Below are 19317 nucleotides of genomic sequence, written 5' to 3'. Positions count from 1 at the left end.
AACCATAAACCCATTAAAAGCTTTCTCAACCACAAAGCTGAAAATAGCAGAAAAATGAGTTATACTTTCATTTATAAAGGGAGATATAAAAGAGCTTTTTTCTTTTAAACCTTGGCATATGCAATAAACAATAAGAGTTTATTTCATCTCCCTCTGAAGCACTATACTAAAAATGATCCTCTGTGCTGATAGAATCATTAAAGTCATCTCTCAAATTATTCATTTCCAAATTGTTAACTTCAACTTGTCTAAAATTATATATCAAATATAGTTTATACACTAACTTAAACATATCACATTTCAAAACTTAAACTAGGCAATGTAAGACTGTGGATATAAATTTTAAACCTAAATTTAAGACAGCTAAACATTTATCTAATAAAGAAAAGCCAGAGAGATTAATTACCATAGAGGTCAAAGAATGTCCCTTTGAAAAAATATTTCTGACATCTTCCCAGTTTGCAAAACTGCTGTTGTTGTCCTACCGATGGGGTTCCCTGTCCATATCTCCCTCTGTTATTATATTGTACAGTCCATTTATCTCTTGGTTTTTCATGATTAAACTGATTGTTCAGGTTGTCCAGTTTTTGTACCACTGGTAAGGGAGGGGAAAGAGGCATCATTATTCCATTCAAAAGTATGTCCTGCTCCTTCCACAGAAGCAAACAAAACTCCGCGTTGCTTGCTGTAATCTTTATTCTGACATGAGCGTGGTGTTTTATGTTCCTTCTGTTGATTGGTTCTCCACTGGAAATCCCTGCCTTGTTAGAATCCTGCAAGTCTTGTTGTAGCTTACCGTTCTTTTTTTCAACTAAACTGGCTTCAAGCTCTTTAAGGGCTTTTTGCTAATCTCAGCCATCCTAATATTCAGTTTACCTTCATATTGTCATAATAGACAACATCGATTGTGCATTTGGGCGAACCAAATGTGCGAAATTCAAACTTCGACATTCTCAGAAGTTTGAAAGTCAACAAATCGAACAGCTGATTCACTGACTTTTGAACTAAAATGTCAAAGACACATCGTAATGCAGAGGGGCAACCCCCCCACCCCACCCCCCACTTTAATATACCAACTCCAAGATTGCACTACAGTGGTGAATGGGATCATTTTCCGATCCCCACTGTAGTGGAATCCGCACCCACAATGTTGAATCTACAATGAGCGAATGCCAATGTGCTTTTGCCCATTGCACATTTGGACAATGTTTTTGTCGATGTTTTGCAACTTTGCAAACTTCCTTTCACAAAAAGTGGAGTCGCACGAGTGCATAACGCACTTATGAAGGTAAACTTAATATTCAAATGGTTATCGTTTAAATGTTTAGGCAATTTTGTATATAATTCCTGAGGATCCTTCTTCAGTCTTCATTGTTTAAATCTTTCTCAACCAGGATATGAATCCTCTCCATGGAATAAAGGTGGGTGGCTGCCACCCATCGAGACTGGAACCTTTTATCATTTTCATCCAAGAGATCAAAAGGTGTGCTTGGAGTCTTAAAAGCATATAAATCTCTCAGAGTAATATCTAGTTCTAAATATCTGTTCAGTCCCTACATGTTTAAATAAACACCAATTACTTTACCCATTTGTTTTTCCAGTTTGTAGCATGTATTATGCATTTCCACTGTTAAAGTAACAGTAGCACAGGAACCAATTGAGGAAAAAGGACTATCTATATGGCCATTTCTTTCTTCTAGGTACATTTCCCAGAACTGAAACAGGGCAGCTGTTCCAGGTAAGTCAATGCCTGATGTTTAATTCTACTAACGTCTGTGTGAATTACCCCAACTTCTTCACAAAAATATGGGGGACATTGAAAGAAAGGTCTGTAGCCATAAAAAAATGTGTAAACCGCAAAAAAAATAAAATAAAATAAATATAAAACAGAAAGGTTATAGACTCTCTAGCTCCATAGCCAAAAGCCTTCAAGGAGTAAAACAGAAGAAAAGTTTCAACTCCACATCTTTTATACACTAATAATCAATTATAAAATCAGAAAAATAAAAAAAAAACTAAATTTAAACAAACATTGATTAACCCTTAAAATGCTGTATATTATTTAAAACCATGTTCATTTTTTATAACATATGTTTCCAATTACACTCGATATTTAAGCCTTTAGGTAGGTATCAGAATGCCAAATTTTAAAATATATACAGCTTCTTTATAATAATAATTTATCTTTAAGTAAATTTTCCTCACGAAACATAACCCTCACCTGTTCCAAAATAGTCCCTTGTAAGAGCAAGGCTTTACTCTGGTGATACTGTTTAAAATTGGTGCAACTGTACTATCTTTTGCTTTTTTATATCCCTTATGTGTTATTGTTACCTACAGTACATTTAAATGATCCCTTACTTCTTGTTTCATTTTATGATATTATTATGCCAGTTGATATGAACTCAAATTATCTTGTAAGTCATTACTCTTGTATTCACTCTGTAATATCTTTGTTCTGAAGAACTGAAAACATAGGAATATTCACTAATTATATTTCAAATGTTAATGAACTATGATATCTTAAACAAAATGTACTGGTGCTGTATTCTGGCTTCATAATTAGGTTCATAATAGGTAATCAGTCTGGAGACTTTTATACTCCTTGCTAATAACCAGTGACTAAAGGTGAAAAATCAAATCCTGTACTTTGTGTTTGTGAGGTAAACACCTTGATCTTTATGCCACCCCAACTCTAATTACTAGGTAATAAGTCTGCAGACGTTTACATACCTACTCTATAACCAGACAGTGACTATCATATCCTGTAGCTTTTGTCTGCGTGGCAACCGCCTTAACCATTATACCAAATTCAACTTTCACATTCATATGCGCTATTACCCAAACCACCACTACCACCATGCACAAATAAAATGTATACTCTTCTTGGTTCTTCCACATCATAATCTGTAAGAACAGATATAGCCATCATATTTTTTATCTTCTAATACATGAAATATATTAGCTGTCACAGTTTAAGTAACAGGTTTCTACCAAATTATATTTCTTTTTTGGTAAAGCTAAAAATACATATTTTATATAATGGCTACAAAGGGAAGACTTATTTTCTTACACATATGTCAAAGCCTATTCATAGCATCATAGAATTATAGTAAGTTACTAGGCTAATGGCTCTAGGTCCTTAGAAACCTAGCCAAGTTCTGCCCTTGTTTCCACATCAGCACCTATTGCCCCTGTCCAAGAGAGACACATTTGGAACCCCTAGGTGAATTTACTTTTGCCCATCCAGTCATACAAACTTAAAGTCATATCTTTTGTTCTGTAAATCATTAACAAAATCATCCCCATCATTAATACCTCCCTTACAAATAAGTATGAAATCATCTATATATCTAAAATAGTTAATAACATATTTATTCACAAAATTATGTCCTTGTAAAAATTCCATCTCAGATAAACCTGTGATTAAATTAGAATACTTGGGAGCAAACAAACAATCCATGGCTGTACCTTATATTTGATGAAATAATTCAGTATTTAAAAGAAAAAAAAATATTAGTAAGGCAAAAATATACTAATTCAATTAGATAGTTAGAAACAGGACTATTACCTAAGGAATAGTTTAAAGCTTCTAATCCATGTACATGTTTAAAGTTTGTATATAAACTTTTAACATCGAGAGTTACCCAATATATTTCTTCAATTCAACATAATTTATTAACTTTATCTAAAAAGTCTTTAGTATCTTTGGTATATGAGGGTAATTAATAACAAATGGGCAACGATAATCATGTAAAAAAAAAGACATATATTACGTAAAAAAATTCTTAGTTGCAACAATAACCAGTGATTCTGGTGGGTCCGCTGAATTTTTACTTATTTTTGATAAACAATAAAAAGTAGGTAAGCTACACTTTTGTATATTGCATTTTTAGTCAATATCACTTTTATTAAAATAACACAACCTATACCTCTTTTTCAATACTTCCAAATACTGTTTAACTGCTTCCTTGTGTATATTTTTATTACTTTTTACATACTTGGACTGATTTTCCAGATGTATATAATGCATACGCATGTATTGTTTGCAGTACATTATCACTATATTATTGCCCTTATCTGCTGATTTAATAATCAAGTTTCTATTGTTACTTAAATCTTTTAATGCAGTTGATTCTGCCTTCATGTTATACGAAACATTGCATTTGTTAACCATAAACCCATTAAAAACTTACTCAACCGCAAAGATGAACATAGGAAAAAAATGTTTTATACTTTCTTTTATAAAGAGAGGTATAAAACAACTTTTTCTTTTAAACCTCAACATATGCAATAAGCAATAAGAATTTATTTCATCTTTCTCTGAAGCACAAGAATAGAAATCATCTTCTATGCTCATAGAATCATTAAAGTCATCTGTCAAATTATTACTTTCCAAATTATTAACTTCAGCTTGTCTAAAATTATATATCAAATGTAGTTTATGCACTAACTTAAACATATCACATTTCAAAATGAGCAAGCAATGTAAGACTGTGGATATAAATTTTAAACCTAAATTTAAAACAGCTAAACATTCAACTGATAAAGAAAAGACAGAGAGATTAATTACCATAGAGTTCAAAGAATGTCCCTTTGAAAAAAATATTTCTGCCATTTCCCAGTTTGCAAAACTTTTGTTGCTGTCCTTCCAGTGGGGTTCCCTGTCCATATCTCCCTCTGTTATTATATTGTACTGTCTATTTATCTCTTGGCTCTGCATGATGAAACTGATTTTTCAGGTTGTCCAGTTTTTGTGCCACTGGTAGGGGAGGGGAAAGAGGCATCATTATCCCATTCAAAAGTGTGTCCTGCTCCTTCTGAGGAAGCAAACAAAACATGTTGCTTGCTGTAACATTTATTCTGACATGGGTGTGGTGTTTTCTGTCCCTTCTCTTGATTGGTTCTCCACTGGAAAGCCCTGCCTTGTTAGAATCCTACAAGTCTTGTTGCAGCTTACCGTTCTTTTTTTAAACTAAACTGGCTTCAAGATCTTTAAGGTTTATTTGCTAATCTCAGCTTCCTAATATTCAAATGGTTAGCATTTAGGTAACTCTGTATATAATTCCTGAGAATCCTCCTTCGGTTTCCATTGTTTAAATCTTTCTCCACCAGGATATAAATCCATTCCATGGAATAAATGCGGGTGGCTGCCACCCATCAAGACTGGAACCTTTTATCATTTTCATCCAAGAGATCAAATGGTGTGCATGAACTCATAAAAGCATGCAAACCTCTCAGAGTAATATCTAGTTCTAAATATCTGTTCAGTCCCTACATGTTTAAATAAACACCAGTTACTTTAATCATTAATTTTTTCAGCTTGTAGCATGCATTCTGCATTTCTACTATTAATGTAACAGTAGCACAGGAATCAACTGAGGAAAAAGGACTATCTATATGGCCATTTCTTTCTTCTAGGTACCTGTCCCCAAACTGAAACAGAGCAGCTGTTCCAGGTAAGTCGATGCCTGGTGTCTAATTCTACTAACTTCTCTGTGAATTATCCCCAACTCCTTCACAAAAATATGGGGGACATTGAAAGGAAGGTCTGTAGCCATAAACAAAATGTGTAAACCACAAAACAAAATCAAATAAAAATAAATACAAAACAACAAGCCTACAGACGCTCTAGTTCCATAGCCAAAAGCCTTCATGGAGTAAAACAGAAGAAAAGTATCAACTCTGCTTCTTTTTTACACTAATAATCAATTATAAAATCAGAACAATAAAAAATTACATTTGAACAACCATCAATTAACCCTTAAAATGCTGTATATTATTTAAAACCATGCTAATTTTTTTAACATACATTTCCAGTTACACTCTATTTTTAAGCCTTTAGGTTGGTATCAAAATGTCATATTTTAAAATAAATACAGTTTCTTTATAATATAATTTATCTTTAAGTAAATTTTCCTCACCAAATGTAACCCTTACCTGTTCCAAAATAGTCCCTTGTAACAACAATGCATTATTTTGGAGATACTGTTTAAAATGTGATGCAACCGTACTGTCTAACTTTTTTTTTTTTTTTTATAGCTCTTATGTGTTATTGCAGAGTTTATATTATAACCGCGAAACCGCGCTTATGCGAATATGGAAACATTGACACATATTGAGTGAACTGCGAAAACACCAAACGTCCTGAAGCACGAAATTCAAAATGTCAAATTGGCATAGTTGGCCAACCCCACCGCCCGCTACGTACTACCTATCCAAACAAAATAAATAATCACATACATACACTTAACAAAACTCTACTTTTAACCCTAAACTAAAGCTTACATATACTACTATGTATGCACTTATCTTTACCTGCACCCTAACCCTAAGGTCCGTAACTATTGCACACTTACACTAAGGAGCTATACCCAAACAAAATAAATAATCTACATACATACACTTAACAAAACCCTACTTCTAACCCTAAACTAAAGCTTACATATACTACTATGTATGCACTTACCTTAACCCGCACCCTAACCCTAAGGTCCATAACTATTGCACACTTACCATAAGGAGCTGTATCGGAGAAGGGCCAACTATGACGATTCGACATTTCAAATTTCACGCTTAAGGACGTTCAGTGTTTTTACGGTTCGCTCAATATGTGCCGACATTTCCGTATTAGTGTAACTGAGGTTTCGCGTTTGTAATAGGTAGCCGTTATTGCAACCTACAGTATATCTAAAAGCTCCCTTACTTGTTGTTTTATATTATGATATTATTATTCCTGTTGATATGAACTCAAGTTATGTTGTAAGTCATTACTCTGACTAAAACTCATTCTATAATATCTTTGTTCAAACTGAAAACATAGGAGTATTCACTAATTATATTTCAAATGTTAATAAACTATAACATCTTAAACAAAATGTACAGGTGCTGTATACTGGCTTCATAATTAGGTTCATAATAGCTAATCAGTCTGGAGACTGTTATACTCCTAGCTAATAACCAGACAGTGACCAAAGATGAAAAATCAAACCCTGTAGGTAAACACCAAAACTTTATGCCAACCCTGACCCTAAATACTTGGCAATCAGTCTGCAGAATTACTTATTCTATAATAAGACACTGACCATCAAACCTTGTAGCTTGTGTCTGCAAGCCAAACACCTTAACCATTATGCCAAATTCAACTTACACATTCATATGTGCTATTACCCAAACCACCACCCCCATGCACAAATAAAATGTATATTCTTCTTAGTTCTTCCACATCATAATCTGTAAGAACAGGTATAGCCATCATTTTTTTATCTTCTAATACATGAAATACATTAGCTGTCACAGTTTAAGTAACTAGTTTTCTATCAGATTATATTTCTTTTTTAGTAAGGCTAAAAATACATATTTGTATGTAATTACTACATAGGCAAGTCTTATTTTCTTACAAGTATGTCAAAACCTGTTTATAGGATCATAGAATTATAGAAAGTTACTAAACTAATGACTCTAGGTCCTTATAAACTTAGCCAAGTTCTGCTCTTGTTTCTGCAATCAGCTCATATTGCCCCTGTCCAAGAGAGAGACACAGGTGGAACCCCTGGGTGAATTTACTGTTGCCCATCCAATCATATAAATTGAAGTGGGACAAAGAGGTGCTCTGCTTGACATGAATTGGAAGTCTGTTCCACAGGTGCTGTAACCTTTGGGAGACAAACCTGTCCCTGCAACATGTTCTATTAATGTCACATGCCAGTCTAAGGTTTTTAGAGCGAATAACCTGTGAGCCATTGGACTTACGGATATGCAGCATTTCCAATAAAGCAGTGTCACATATTGCTTTATATGCAAGGCAGAGATCACTTCTGAGTAGTCTGTATGAAACAGAGTAAAGTGACAGTGATTTCAGATGATCCACATAGGATAGATGCTGAATACCTTGAATTTTCCTTTTCAGGAACTTTTGTGGTCTCTCCAATTGCTGCAGGTGCCTGGTAAGGTTCAATACATACCAAAGGGCAATGGAATCAATTATTAGCTTGATAAGGGAGGTTATACCTTTTTTTTTTTGGAGGCAATGCCCTTACTAATGAGATAAGCAATATAGAATGCCCTTCTTACCACTGTAGACACATGGTGATCAAAGTTAAGGGTTGATGTCAAACTGTGTGCCCAAGTATAACACCACTGATTGTGCACTTATAGTGTTTCTACTGATATGATAGTTAGTAGGAACATTGCTCTTACAGAAATGGATGATAACACTTTTTTTGCATTGAGTTTAAGGCAGTGACTTTGGCACCAGTCATTTGTTTGCATAAGACCCTCTTGTAGGATGTTGACATTGTTTGGGGATTCTGTGACAGCTCCCAGTTTGCAGTCATCAGCAAACTTTGTCAGCCACAGACCTTTAGTTTTAGCTTGTACTTTAGAGAAATAGATTCTGAACAGTAGGGGTCCCAGTACTGATTCCTGTGGAACACCACTGGTTACAGGTTTGCTGTTGGAGGTGGATTTACCTATTTTGACTGTCAGACACTTAGCGACCACCTAATAATATGACGGTTGATACTTAGCTGGGTGAGTTTGTCAATAATGCCTGAGTAGGGAATAATGTCAAAAGCCTTGGCCAAGTCCAGGTAGGCTGTATGCATAGTTTTTTTCCCCATATCCAGGCCTCTGGTGACTGTCTTAAAGAAGTCTGTCAAGTTTAACAGGCATGATCTCCCTTTGACAAATCCAAACTGAGTAGGGTCAAGTGTTTGGAGACTGCCTCTATCTTTGTTGATAAAATCCATGATGATTCTCTCCATGGCCTTGCAGATAAAGCTAATCAGGCTACTAGGTCTATAGTTCCTAGGATCAGTGGAAGCACCACCCTTGTGCAAGGGGATAATGGTGGCTGTTTTCCATTCAGCTGGGATGAAGCCGATGCTTAGACTATAATTGAAAAGAGTACCCAATGGTGTTGCTAGTTCTTGCTGGAGCCCATGTAGGACGTAGCCTGGGATGTTATCAGGTCCCATAGATGCTGTGTTTTTGGCCTTGAAAAGGGCATTTATGACTGGCTTTCTAGAGATACAAGGTGGGGGACATGTGGAAGGAATATCATGGGGTATGTGTGGTGGGGACAGGAAGTGAAATTTTCACAGAACCTGTCAGATAACAGGTTTAGTATGTCCACAGGCTCAGTGTATGTGGTATCAGTTTGCCCCTGGATCCACCAGATAACATAATATACTGCTGAGACTCGGCAGGATAACCAGTTAGGAGTGAGTGAGAAGGAGGAGATATCGCAAAGACGTCTAATATTTTAGTCTAATTCACACAGCTGGTACGGGTGGAGATATAAGACAAGACAGGCATGTTTCCAGAGCCAGAAAAAAGGTGCTTAGGATTTCCCTCTCTCTTTCCCCTTGGCTGACATGGTGTGACACAGTTTGAACTCTACAGTTCCCTACAAAACAGAGTCTACAGGACTGCAATTGGTCACCATAACAAAATCAGTTTCTCTCAGCATTTAAGCAGATTGAACTCTAAATTTCCCTACAAAATGGAGTCTACAAGACTGCAATTGGTCACCATAACAAAATCAGTTTCTCTCAGCATTTAAGCAGATTGAACTCTACAGTTCCCTACAAAACAGAGTCTACAGGAATGCAACTGGTCACCATAACAAAATCAGTTTCTCTCAGCATTTAAGCAGATTGAACTCTACAGTTGCCTACAAAATGGAGTCTACAAGACTGCAATTGGTCACCATAACAAAATCAGTTTCTCTCAGCATCTAAGCAGAGAAGGTTGCACACAAAAAGCATTTGTTAAGCTTTCACTTACAGTGCTGTGTAATTAAGCAGGTCACCATTTTGGTCAGCCATAGGGATATTTTTTCTACTTGAGTGTTTGCCTCCTTCCCCTGTAACTTAAGTAAACTGACTCTTACATTAAGAGCTATAATACTTACCTTATAGCTTTAGGACACCTTAGGAAACCTTGTAAACTGCAATAGCCTGACATTTGAACAAGTAACCCTAGTAAAAATTCCCAAAATTGTATACTGTTGGTCTGTCTATCCTGCTAAACATAAGTGAAATTACAGTGCTAAGTGCAAGTAACATTAAAATTAAAGTACTGAGTGGAAATAACATTATAGTGCTGAGTGCAGATTTTAGGCCCTTACATTCAACTTACCTCTGGTGTGGTGTCTTGAGTCAGGGTATTCCCTGTAACAACTCCTACTGCCTTTTCTTTTCCCCCACCCCCTCTTTCCTCAAACAGGTTAAACTGCTACAATTCAGTACAGGCATCATTTTCAAATCTAGGTGCTTAGGATTTCCCTCTCTCTTCCCCCCCTGGCTGACCTGGTGTGACTCAGTGTATGTTTCTTCATTGTATGGATATTTTACTGTTTTTTTTTATAACTGAAAGACCTGCTGCTAAATTCTGATTCTGCACAGACTGCTCTATTTTTTTGCAGAGGATCTATAAGTAGCAAGTGACTTTACTGAATTTCTGTGGTAATATTTGTGTTTAAACTGAAACTGTACCTAGAGAAAGTGTATAATCAGAGCTCCTACTTGCTGCATGTGTTTTTAATGTTTAAATTGCACACACACATTGAAGAAGTGCTTTTATGACTTGAATAACTTGGGCTAGCTATACCTGAAGTGATTTTATTGGCAATTTTTCAGTTGTATAATTGTGAACAATTGATTTAGTTTTTCTGGTATATCTTTAAAATCTAGCAAGTGTTTATTTACTGCATTGCTCTCTTGCTTAGGTTTCTTAACTATAAGTCTTAGTTCATTCTGAAGCGTGCTAATTTACCCCCCACCCTCAAACCTTTCTGAATGTATTATTATAAATTATACCATGACCTCCCCCATTATTATTCCAAAACGTGCACGCTGATTGGCCAGCGTGCCCATTGTAAATCGAGTTATACTAATGGAAAAAGGTCCGGTCTCCCGGACTTTTTTCCATTAGTATAACTCTCTTTTTAAAACACTGTCTCGCTATGTTAAATGGGTTTAATATAGCGAGACAGCTTTAAAATAAGCAACGGAAATCTCCGTTGCTTATTTTAAAACTGTCTCGCTATGCTAAACCCATTTAACATAGCGAGACACGTTTTAAAAAAAAGCAACGGAGAAAGCAAGATCTCCGTTGCTTTAGTAGCTATGTTAAATGAGTTTAACATAGCGAGACAGTTTTAAAATAAGCAACGGACATCTCCGTTGCTTATTTTAAAGCTGTCTCGCTATGTTAAACCCATTTAACATAGCGAAACACTAAAAAAAAAGCAACGGAGATCTTGCTTTCTCCGTTGCTTTTGCCCACAGCTCTGATGTACTGCGCAGGCGTGCAATACATCAGAACTGCCGCGGATGCCAGACATCTGCGGAAGGGCAGCAAACAGGCATTATACTATGCCATTATTTAAGAAAAATAATAGTTTCTTTTCTTAAATAATGTCATGGTATAATAGCAATAACCCACTTCTGGGTGTGGGTAATGCTGTATTTACCCACGGTTGGCTTTGTTTGGTCCCGAGGGTGAAGCCACGCCAACCGTGGGTAAATCCAGCATTACCCACACCCAGGCGTGGGTTATTGCTATAATAACTGCCTGTTGTTGCCTTCATGCTTACCCTAGAATCTCTGCTACCCTCCCACCGTCAAACCTTTCTGAATGTATTATTATAAAATAACTGCCTGTTGTTGCCTTCATGCTTACCCTAGAATCTCTGCTTTTCTCGTTTCCTAGTTGAACTTTACAGTTCCCTACAAAACAAAGTCTACAGGACTGCAATTGGTCACCATAACAACATCAGTTTCTCTCAGCATTTAAGCAGATTAAGTTGCACACAAAAAGCATTTGTTAAGCTTTCACTTACAGTGCTGTGTAATTAAGCAGGTCACCATTTTGGTCAGCCATAGGGCTCGTTTTTCTACTTGAGTGTTTGCCTCCTTCCCATTTAACTTAAGTAAACTGACTCTTACATTAAGAGCTATAATACTTACCTCATAGCTTTAGGACACCTTAGGAAACCTTGTAAAATGCAATAGCCCCGCTACATTCGCACTCGCTACACTCAGGCTCTCTTCGGCCCTTCCCTGCCCCAATTACCTCCCGCCCCCAGTACCTCTAAATTTATAGTACTATAGCCACTCCCCCACTTTCTAGATCCTATCTGCTTTCATCTGGGATAATTCCTCCCACTCCCATTCTTCAACCTACATTTTAATAGCACCTATTAGCTTTCATCTGGCATTCTCCCATCCCCCTTCCAGTACCTTTACCTCACCACTCTATCTTCTGGTGTTGCATCACCAGGTAAAACAGTTCCCTTCTCACTAGCTGAATTACAGATAATGATATACTCCTCTTTACTACCCCTCTTGTTCGCACCATACCTCCTTACCTTGTATGAAAACCAGTTTCTCATGGGATTTCAGGTCCCGAAAGGCCATACTATCACTCCAGCTGTAAATCCTCCCACCTTCAACCATACTTACAGTACCAGGTCCTATCCAACATCTTGTTCAGTCTATCAGCATCTCAACCCCAGGCAGATCAGCTCTAGATCCAAACACTACCACAAACTAATAAACAAATTCCTGAAGTTCATCATCAAGTATAGACTTAACCTAATACTTGGTGGTGATATTCACCCCAACCCTGGCCCACCCACTTCAGATTCACATACCCCCTCTACTTGCAGTCTAAGATACAAACCTACAATTAATAGGCCAACTAACTCTCTCCTAGCCTGTCATCTCAATATTAGAAGCATTAATAACAAGGTACATGAATTGCATGCACTTCTGGATGTCCATTCCCCGGAGATTCTCTGTTTATCTGAAACCTGGTTAAAACCTAACACTACAGACAATGAAGTGTTACCACCTGGGTACAACATACACAGGCTGGATCATGCTTCGAGGAAGGGGGGGGGGGGGTAGCTGCACTCTATAAATCTGAGATGAATGTCACCATAGATGTAATACAACCACCTTACATTAATAACTCAGAGATTCTTGCCACAAAATTGCAACTTAATAAAAAATAAATGCATTAATATCATCTGTATGTACATTCCCCCAGGTAACAATATATCTACACTTGAAGATATCCTGCACTGGCTATCATGTCACTACCCCCAAGAAACCCTACTACTTGGAGACTTTAACATAGACTGGGGCACCGGTTCCTCAGAATCCCCAACCACCCATATTAACCTGCATGCATTTACACAAATCATATCCACCCCTACCAAGATAGGTAAACCCAACCAAAAAGAAAGCATACTTGACTGGGTACTCATTAATAGTCAACCCCAACTGTACACCTCTGGTACCCTCCCTGATGGCCTAAGCGATCACCTTCTCACATATGTAATTAAGCACAAAGCCATTAATTCCCAACAACCCTTACTCATAAAGGTTAGGAACAATAAAAACTTTGACCCTGCCAAATTCCATCAAGAACTAACCTCATGTAATTGGTCTATTCTAAAACACCTCCCCTGAGAGGAAGCAGTAGCATACTTTAACAACAAATTCCTTGAGATCTTTGATTTGCATGCAACTGTTCGTTCAAAGAGAACAAAGGCAAAAACTGTGTCATGGCTTTCTAAAGAGTCTAAAATCAAAATTACCCTTAGAAACAAAGCATGGGCTTTATGGCATTTTTCTAAAGACCCCCAAGATCACATTAAATACAGGCAATCCAGGAACGAAACTAAAAAAATCCATTTTACAAGACAAAAAACAATACTACTGTAATTTATAGACAGTAAATCAAAATAACCCTCAGAAGTTTTGGGTAGGTTTAAATAATCTAATACATCCTGGACAACTTCAACCCTAATCCCTGTTGCTACTATTGATAAAACTCCTGAAGATGTTTCTGACAGTTTTAACCGATTCATTACTGAGGCAATTCAAGCCCTAGCTAGCCAACTATCTCCTAGGTCCCCTGGTCCTGAAAGTAGCACCCCTAGAAACCTACTCACATTCATCTTCAAACCAGTCGCCACTTCACTTATCCGTACCTTGATCAAAAAATTAAAACCTACTACACTTTCTGCAGATCAACTCCCTGCCGAGTACCTACAAAAATCAGCTGATGCTATTGCTTACCCCATCTCAATATTAATCAATCGAACCATAGTAGAAGCTAAAATTCCAACCATCTGGAAAATATCCTATGTAATCCCACTTCACAAAGGAGGCAGCTCTACTGAATTCTCCAATTATAGGCCAATAGCTATACTCTCTCCACTTGCAAAGATTATGGAAAAATGTATTCATAGACAACTCATGCACCACTTAATCCAGAATCACCTTATGGCAGACACTCAGCATGGCCTCCGTGCTCATCACAGCACTACTTCAGCCCTCCTAGCCTTTGCCAACACCATAAACCATAATCACAACAATAATTATATATCCTCAGCCCTCTTCTTGGATCTTTCCAAGGCATTTGATATGGTTGATCACCAACTTTTAATCCACACCCTGCAAACATTTTGTCTAGATACTAGAGCCCTTCAATGGTTTCAATCCTACCTGAATCATTCACAGCAGGCTGTCCTCTGGCAGAACAAACTCTCTAACCTTCTACCTAACACCCCTGGAGTACCACAAGGCTCTATACTAGGGCCCTTGCTGTTCTCCATCTTCATTAATGAACTTTATACTGTCATCCCAAAAGTCAGCTGTATCCAATATGCTGATGACTCTACTCTGATTTGGTCGGCCACATCTACCATAGAGTTATGGTCAGCTACTCAGACCACCTTTAATACAAAAAAAAACTGGCTTTCTGAACGTCGTCTGATCCTAAATCCCAAAAAAACTAAAATGCTGTTATTTTCACCAAGACGTAGGTCTACCGCTTTCACCTTTACCATAAATTTAAATGATGGCACAATAATCTCCCCTGATCCCTCTACAAAACTATTAGGTGTCATCATAGATAATAATCTAAAATGTGACCTACATGTTAAGCAAACTATCAAAACCATCAATAAAAAATTAAGGTCACTTTACAGAATAAAAGCATTCCTGACCCCTCCAGCTAAAATTGCCATAGCTCACTCTCACCTTCTTTCAACCCATCTGTATGCATCCCCTCTACTCTCGAATTTAAACAAGACTGTCCTTAACAAACTCTCAATTTGCTACAACCAAATTGCCAGGTTTGTCACTGGGCTGCCTTTTAGGACACATCATTGCATCAATCTAAATCAGCTTGGGTGGCTTGAACTCCCCAGCCTAATCCAGTATAACCAACTGATTATGGCCTATAAAATCCTCTATAATCCGGACAATACTCCTGCACTTAAAAATATTATCACCCCCTATAACAATCCTAGACTGCGTCGATCCTCTAACAAGCTACTAATTCCGACTAGCAAAATTAATAATACAGCCGGTGACTCTCTCTTTGCAAACTCTGTAAGTAGATCCTGGTACTCTCTTCCAGCTGATATTACCTTACTTTCCACCTTAGGTCAGTTTAAAACTAGACTCAAACAACATTTGTCACTTAAATGGCTATGTGAATGTATCAAGCCTGGCTAACAAAAATCTGTTAACCAGTTTACTGTGTAATTTAATTTAATCCTGATTTACGCTCGGGATTAACTCTAACCTGTGGAACTTGTTTAACTTGCTTACTTATGTAATCTCTGTTAATAGTCTGTTTGTAATATGTAATGCTGGTATTATGTAATGCTGTATCTGCTTACCCTTGGAGCTTTTCTTCCCGGGCCTGCGCTGAAAATGGACATGCATCCAGTCGGACTATCCCGGTCAACAAATGTAAAATAAATAAAAATAAAATAAATCATTAACTACCAGTTCAGTGCAAATCTGGGTCTTACCTTTTAGGCTATGAATGTAACTAAAGAACGCTATTAAGTCTGTCCTTAGTTGAAGATGCTAATTTGGATTTGTAGTTTGCTTTGGAGGGCTTCACAAGATGTCTTAGTTGCTTGTTTAAGCTAAGTAGGGAGTGTTTCCTGTTTAGGGCATGCTCCCTCTTACTTTCAGACAACAATTTCTTCCTCTTATTATAAAGCCTGTTAATGGCAGTTGTCTACCAGGCAGGTTTGCTGTTCCTTGATGAGCTTGTTTTGGTCCTATCAGGTATGGCCATGTCAATGCAGTTAAACTGGTGTTCATACAAAGCATTGATCTAGGACTCAGCATAGTATTCAGCATCTGTCCTATGTGAATCATCTGAGGGGGGGAGGTGCAGTGAAACTATTTATACCATGCCTTAGAAAGATATAATCTGCTTTGGAAAAGTTTTTTAGTTTAGTTGCTGCTTGGAGGGGATGTCTGTTGTGATATTTACTTCAAATGAGACTGATTTGTTGTCAGATCTGACAAAGAAAGACATCACAGTGGGGATGCTACAGCAGTCCCCCATATTGGTAAGCATCAAGTCCAAGATGTTAGTGCCCCGAGTTGGACTGTCCAGTAGCTGGTCCAATGCATTGGAGTTAATAAACTCAAGGAACTTTTGGGCAACTGATTTTGAATATGAGTAATTTACCCATCCAATGAATGAGTAATTAAAATCAACCAGAACCATGGTGTTGAGATGTATCTTGATGGATTCCAGTAGATCCAAGTAGGCAGACTGGGTGTTTTGATTCATAGAGGGGGTCCTGTAGCTGACAATTACTTGAATAGATGTCCTACCAACAGTTAGTTGCACCTAAAGAGTCTCCAGGGAATCATACTGTTTAACCAATCTGGAGGTGTATTTATCTTTAATGAATATTGATACACCACATCCTTTAGTTTTCATGCCTTCCATTCATGGTCTCAACATGTGGTAGGGGGTGTAACCCAGTATGGTTGGGATGCTCTCCACTGTCTTGAACCAGATTTCCATGACTGCACAGATGTCAGCATCTTTAAAGGTGAGGACTGCTTCCAGTGAGTGCAGTTTCATGCTAAGACTCCTAGCATTTAGCAGCATAACCTTGGTGTTTGTTTTTTTATGAAATCTGTATGTCAAAAATGTTGTCCTTTTGTCCTTTGACATTGCCTAAAAAAAGTAGCTGAAATCCTAGGAGTGATGGATGAAGACCATCTCTGGCAAAGCATCAAGGTCTATCGATCATGTCATCCCAGGCTAACAAAAAATAGATCACCTTAGAATGATACCAGAAACTAAGCCAATTATTGAAGTAAATGATTTTCTGTTTATATTGTCGTATCATCCTAGGTAAGGGTAATAGGCTGCTCAAGGCTAGGGACACACTTGCCTGTGAGACATAATCAGAGAGCTCAATCATGTCTCTCCTCATGTGGTCCAGGGAGGCATGTCTCAAGTCGTGCATACCAACATGTACTATGACCGAATCATAACAGTACTTTTGAGAGATTTGAGTGCCTGTGTGATCTAATGAATCCTGCAACTTGAAAGACAGCGGACCATGACTTTCTCCTTATTCAGCCTGGAGAGGGGGACATCTGTGTGTCTCGCTATAGAGTCTGCTATGACTAAGATATTTGGAATGGATGTGCATTGCCTTACAGGTTTTGACGGTGAGAAACTTATGCTTGTGTCATTATGTGTATTGTGCGTTTTGGGTGTTGTGCTTGGTTAGTATGTATATGCTTTGGAGGTCTCTGGTGTTTAGGTAGATTTTTTTGTGAGTACCTCTGCATATGTTGGTCTATCTGTATGCTGTGGGTCATGAGTAGGAGTTGTGGTAGATGGGTTGACAACCTGTTCTGTAGTGCTTTCTATTGCATGAGAGAGCTGTGATTTCAGATTCATAATGTAGGTGCATCTCTCACAAATAGTACAGGAATGATTTAGAAGTAGGAGGTTTTCAGTGTATATGAGGCAGTTGCCACACTGCCTCAGTAGACCCATGTCAACAATGCTGATAGGAGAAAAGGAGGAAAACTGACAGTTCATGATCCTACGATAATCTTGGTCTGTACATAATGGTTGAAGATGACATACAGCAGGGGCAGGTATTTGTAGGTTTAGGCATGAAGGGCTCTGGTTTAGGTAATATTTGCGAGGTTAGAGAGCAGGCGCCTGTAACCCGCAATCCCTCCACACAGTAATGCATGATGCTGAGCGATGTTCAAACAGGCTCAAACAAGCACAAACCAGTTCAACTAAGGCTTATTAAACCAGAAAAACAGGAAACAGCCAAAGTTCAAATTATCCAATCAAAACAAAAGCCCTGCAACAGTAACTCTAGCTAGATCAGTCGAAACTGTACCTTCCTTCCACAAGGGCACAGGGAGCCTCTCCAGACAAAAGATGACTGTTTTTCAAGCTCCAGAGGTCACAAACAGTACTAGGTTCAGCAAAAACCTATACCTAGTCTATGTTAGTATTTTTCAAGTGCCGCAAACAAGTAAAATAAACAAAACTAGCAGATGAACAGTAATTAGTGTTGTAAGAGGAATTCAATTAGCAGACATTCTAAAAATGCAGTAAAATACAGTTACACAGTTTAAACAAACAAATATGCAGCAAATATTGTTTTATTTAATCAGAAAGTCCAGAAAACAGTTGAAAATAAGCACTTATCTTTTGTAGTCTCTCAACATCTAGTTGGGAAACAGTAGAGCAAAGGCAGAAGGCCTAACTCACTGCAGTTTTCAGCAAATAAGCACAAACCAGTTCAAACCGGGACTTATTAAAGCAGAAAAACAGGAAACAATGAAAGTTCAAATTATCCAATCAAAATGACATAAACAAAGCCCTGCAACAGTAATTCTAGCTAGGTCAGTCCAATATCTACCATCCTCTCACTACAGCACAGGGGGGCCTCTCTAAACAAAAGATTAATTGTTTTACAAGTTCCAAAGGTCACAAACAGTACTAGAGTCAACAAAAACCTGAACCTAGTCTATGCTAGTGTTTTTCACGTGCAGCAAATAAGTAAAATGAACAAAACAAGCAGATGAACAGCAATTACAGTTGTAAGAGGAACTCAATTAGCAGACAATCTAAAAAATGCAGTAAAATACAGCTAAACAGCTTAAACAAACAGATATGCAGCAAATATTATTTTAGTTAATAGAAACTGCAGAAAACAGTGGAAAATAAGCACTTACCTTTTGTAGTCTCTCAGCAGATATTTGGAAAACAGTAGAGCAAGGGCAGAAGGCCTAATTCACTGCAGCTTTGTGCAAACAAGGACAGACTGGTTCAAGCAGAGGCTTATTAAAGCAGGAAAAACAAGAAACAGCCAAAGTTCAAATTATCCAATCAAAACACCCTAAACAGAGCTGTGTAACAGTAACTCTAGCTAGATCAGTCCAAATGATACCTTCCTCCCACATGGGCATGGGGAGAGGGCATTCCAGA

This window comes from Protopterus annectens, chromosome 1.part1 (genome assembly GCF_019279795.1).
Source record: "Protopterus annectens isolate FY-2018-M chromosome 1.part1, PAN1.0, whole genome shotgun sequence".
NCBI classification, from domain to species: Eukaryota; Metazoa; Chordata; order Ceratodontiformes; family Protopteridae; genus Protopterus; species Protopterus annectens.
Note: the sequence above shows the minus strand (reverse complement) of the source record.